The sequence below is a fragment of the Macrobrachium nipponense genome, chromosome 36 (genome assembly GCF_015104395.2).
Source record: "Macrobrachium nipponense isolate FS-2020 chromosome 36, ASM1510439v2, whole genome shotgun sequence".
Classification (NCBI taxonomy): Eukaryota; Metazoa; Arthropoda; class Malacostraca; order Decapoda; family Palaemonidae; genus Macrobrachium; species Macrobrachium nipponense.
Window position 1 is genome coordinate 57,409,055 of NC_087220.1, and position 5,454 is coordinate 57,414,508.

The following is a 5,454-nucleotide window of genomic DNA, read 5'->3' on the forward strand; positions in this document are numbered from 1 at the left end:
TTCATCCCCCGGATTCCTCTGATGCCTTCGGACAACCAGTTTCCGTTCCAGTTACGGCGCAGGCAGTTTCCCATCAACCTGGCCTTCTCATTCACTGCAAACAAGTCGCAAGGCCAGACTTTGGATCGTGTTGGTGTGTTTCTGCCGTCACTCATGTTCACTCATGGCCAACTGTATGTGGCGATGAGCAGAGCAACTGACTCTGCCAACTTGAAATTAAGTTGTGGACAAACTGATAACATTGTGTACAAAGAGGTTCTGTAGTAGGTATGTATAAAAATCGCCCTTATTTTAATATTGCTGAACAAATAGGTAATAGTAATAATAATAATAGAAATAACGCTTCTGTAAAATGGTCAGGAGGTGATATATAGAAAATAATAATAATAATAAAATAGGCATTCTATTTCTATGGCAGCATGATTTTATTAACTTTTTTTAATCATCAGAGGATGAGGAAAGCCAGGTCGCCTCTCTCTCTCTCTCTCTCTCTCTCTCTCTCTCTCTCTCAGGAGGAGCGTCTAGGTCGCTCATCTCTCTCTCTCTCTCTCTCTCTCTCTTAGAAGGAGCGTCTAGGTCGTTCGTTTCTCTCTCTCTCTCTCGGGAGGAGCGTCTAAATTGCTCATTTCTCTCTCTCTCTCTCTCTCTCTCTCTCTCTCTCTCTCTCTCAGGAAGAGCGTCTAGTCGCTCATTTCTCTCTCTCTCTAGGTCACTTCTTCCCCCTCCCTCCCTCCCTCCCCCATTCTCTTCTCTCTCTCTCTCTCTCTCTCTCTCTCTCTCTCTCGTAAAAGTCTTGCATAATATCGTCAATGCGTCCCACGTCCCAAATTAAGCTTAAAAAAAAAAGAATTCCCTCATTAACCTTACGCCATTGCACAAGTTTAAGCTTAGATGGCCTCTTCTCATTATCGAATATGGCAAGTTTTGCGCGAGGGAAGCGTGCAAGCACGCAAAAATAAGTATATATACACACACTTACATCTTAGGGTTACAACATAAAAACGTAATTTTTTTGTATTTTTATTCACATTCATGATGACACTAAAACCACACTAACTATATCACTAATATATCACATCTAATACTCAAGTATCTTTAAATATTCTTATATTTCTATAATAAACTTTCAATACATTTAGATATATATAGTTTGTTATAATAATTCAATATAATGTGCACGAGTGATTGTAGATATTAATCATTTACTATTTTCACTACGATTCAAACAATTTACTACGATTTGTAGTAGTAACTGTAGCAATCATATGTTTCCCTCTTTCATTCATAAATTTACACATATGAAAAGATTCATTCATTAATACATCTTCATTGAATGGACATCAAGATTGACAATAAACAATCAATGTCCCACCTTCGAACCAAGTACCCAAGAACGTGAAACATTCCAGTTTCCAGTTCCTGGAACTTAATTGCACGCACTTGAAAGTGGCACCGAAAAATCTATATCCATTGAATGAATTTCCAGACTGATAAAAAACTATCAATGTCTCGCCTTCGAATAGTTTCCAAGAACGTATGACATTCCAGTTCCAGTTTCTAGTTCCAACAATCCCAGTTTCCAGTTCTATTAATTTAATGCACTTCCAGGTGACAAAAAAAAAAAACGGTAAAATAATTCCAGTATCGAGTTCCACCAAATTAATGCCCTTCCAGGTGACTTAAAACTATTTCAGTTTCCAGTTCCAGCTGATTAATGCACTTCCAGCTGACAGAATTCCTTAAAACAATTCCAGTTTTCATTTCTAGCAACTTAATACCCTTCGAGATGACAGGATTTCGGTAAATAATTCCAGTTTCCAGTTCCAGCAATTTAATACCCTTCCAGATGACACGATTCCGTAAAATAATTCCAGTTTCCAGTTCAAGCAATTTAACACCCTTCCAGATGACACGATTCCGTAAAATTATTCAAATTTCCAGTTCCAGTCAAATAATACACTTCCAGATGACACAATTCCGTAATATGATTCCAGTTTCCAGTTCCAGCAATTAGTGCACTTCTAGGTGACACAGAAATATCCGGCAGACGTGTCCCTTGGTACTCCCGTCGGAGTTGCACAGGTCAGGGTCACTCCATCTCCTGACCACGACGTAACGAGCCTTCAACGGAGGGTGTACGTCAAAGACGATCTCCTCTTTTTTAGTTCCAGGCCCCTGGAAGTACCCCACGAAGTCGTACCTGAAAAACTCGCCCTCTTCCAGGAGGTCTTCCTTTCCGGCGCGGCATTCCAGGTCGGCCAACTTCTTAGCGTTGTTGTTGTGGTGAAGGACGATCTTGACTTGCCTCAGGGGCACCGTCCTTCCGAGGTCCACCTTGATCCACGGGTTGTAGCCGTCTTTGCTGTAGTAACATTGGCTCCTGTTCTCGCTGTCGTAGATCCCGTCGAGTAAGTTCTCCACTGTTCTTTCTCCCGCCCAAATGGTGGGTACGGACTCCTCTGCCGTAGCCCCGACGACGTAGTCTATGGGCGTTCGGGTGAAGCATTCCAGGGCGTCGGAGGCGCTAGTCTCTCGGTAGCCTGGAACCACAAACATCCCCGTCAGAAGGCAGGAGGAGGAACTCGTCTCAGAACTTGCTTGAGAACTCACGGGGCACCAGAGGTCGCACCAATCCCGTAACTGACACAGGTGGGCGCAGGCGACGCCTTTGAACTTTCCGGAGATTGTCGGGGGCGCTGGAAGCTCTTTCTGGCTTCTGGAACCGTTCAGGAGTCGAGATCTCTGCACCTTCAGGGGTCGCCAAAGATAGCCGTCCTTCGTGAGGACTTCACTTCCTAGCGACACCAGAAGAAGAGGGAGGAGTAGGAGAAAAGTTTCCGCGTTCATCTTACCAAAAGGGGAGGTTCCAACTTTCCAGTGCATCAAAAGGGTTGAGGTTCCAGTTTTCCAGGATATCGAAAGGAGAGGGTTCAACTTTCCAGTGTATCAAAAAGATTAAGGTTCGAGCTTTCCAGGATATCAAAAGGATTGAGGTTCCAGTTTTCCAGGATATCGAAACGGGAGGTTCCAACTTTCCAGGATATCAAAAGGGATCGAGGTTCCAGTTTTCCAGGATATCGAAACGTGAGGTGCGAGCTTTCCAGTGTATCAAAAGTGTTGAGGTTCCAGCTTTCCAGGTATCAAAAGGGGATCTTCCGGATTTCCAGGGTGAAAAAAAGGTTGAGGTTCCAGCTTTCCAGGTTAATCAAAGCCACGACGCTGGTTCTCCACAGGCTACACCTATATCCTCAGCAGGTCTCAGGCAAAATGGGTCCCATACCTTTAAATGCCTCATATTATACTATAAATGGACGAACAAGTCTGGGCTATGTGCGTGACCTCCTAAATCGTCTCTTGTTTGTCCGGTAAGTGACGAATGACCTCGCATGACCTATTCGTCGCCTCATACGTGAATTTCTTTCCCGTGTCCATACCGTGAAATTAATACCTTTCCTGTTGACAGACACTCGCCTTCCGCGTAAAAAAAAATATATAAAAAATACACAAAAATATATGAAAGGGCCATTTCGGGGACTTTTCCCCCATTCGGGCTTTTACGAAACCTTCAATTAAGAGAGAGAGAGAGAGAGAGCTAGCTGGGATTTTAGACTGGATTTTCTCTACAGCAAATATTGAAGAGGAAGTAATTGCTTTACTCAAACAACAGGCAAAGACTAGGTGGAAGTAACTGAGAATTTTGTGTGTTTACGTAGCCTTGGGCTGATTCGCACGCGCGCGCGCGTGCATACACAATTACATACGCACACGTACACATATGTCAATCAGTATAAATCAGTATAGTTCTTACTGTTTCTCTTTTTTGTATCATTTTATAGATATGTGACCCTGATGAGGGACGCACACACACATGACATCAATAACACGTAACTTCGTAATGTCACGAATAACATCCACTATACACTCGTCAACTAATATCCACCAGTATTAATCATTCCAGGAAATATTCCCGGCGGAAAAAATATTCACTGAATCTCCATAATTACAGCTTTATTCACAAAATATTCATTAATATCCACTCGAGTGCATGTCTAGTTGAATATTGCCTGCTGTATAATCAATCATTTTGGCTTTTGTACCAGAAAGATGAGCTGGGGGAAATTAAGTTGAGAGAGAGAGAGAGAGAGAGAGAGAGAGAGAGAGAGAGAGAGAGAGAGAGAGAGAGAGAGAGAGAGAGAGAGAGGTTAATTTCTCCGTATATACCGAATGAGCACAAGAAAGAAAAATATACGATGTATATAAAACATGCTAACACACATTCCCTCTCTCTCAATCCCTCTCTACGGCGGAGAGAGAGAGAGAGAGAGAGAGAGAGAGAGAGAGAGAGAGAGAGAGAGAGACCTTACCTTACAGACCTTACAGTTCGTTCGGGTTGCCCCAGGTCCCTCAGTGTGAGGCGCCTCTAATGTCTACCAGAGTTTTGCTAGTACATCTTCCGGTATATTTTGCATCTTCCAATCTTGGATGGTCTGGGATGCAGTTTAGATATTTGTCGAGCTTATTCTTAAACACATCTACGCTCACTCCTGATATATTCCTCAGATGAGCTGGCAACGCATTGAATAGACGTTGCATTATCGATGCTGGTGCGTAGTGGATTAATGTCCCGTGTGCTTTCCTTATTTTTCCTGGTATAGTTTTGGGCACTATTAATCTACCTCTGCTTGCTCTTTCTGATATTTTTAGTTCCATGATGTTTTCTGCTATTCCTTCTATCTGTTTCCATGCCTGAATCATCATGTAGCGTTCTCTTCTCCTTTCTAGACTATATAATTTTAAGGATTGTAGTCTTTCCAAGTAGTCAAGGTCCTTAACTTCTTCTATTTTAGCTGTAAAGGACCTTTGTACACTCTCTATTTGTGCAATATCCTTTTGATAGTGTGGGTACCATATCATATTGCAATATTCAAGTGGACTACGAACATATGTTTTATAAAGCATAATCATGTGTTCAGCTTTTCTTGTTTTGAAGTGCCGTAACAACATTCCCATTTTTGCTTTACATTTTGCCAAAAGAATTGCTATTTGATCATTGCATAACATGTTCCTATTCATCATCACACCAAGGTCTTTAACTGCTTCCTTATTTGTGATTGTCTCATTATTAGGTCCCTTATATGCATATAGCTTTCCTTCTCTGTCTCCGTAATTTATTGATTCAAATTTATCAGAGTTAAATACCATCCTATTTACCTCTGCCCAATCATATACTTTGTTAAGGTCTCTTTGTAGAGCGTTCCTATCTTCATCACAAGTAATTTCTCTACTTATTCTTGTATCATCAGCGAAACTACTATCTACCGAATCCTTAACATTACTGTCTATGTCTTCAATCATAATAACAAACAGTATTGCAGCTAACACCGTACCTTGTGGCACACCGGATATTACCTTGGCTTCATCCGATTTCTCATCGTTTGCAATAACTATCTGTTT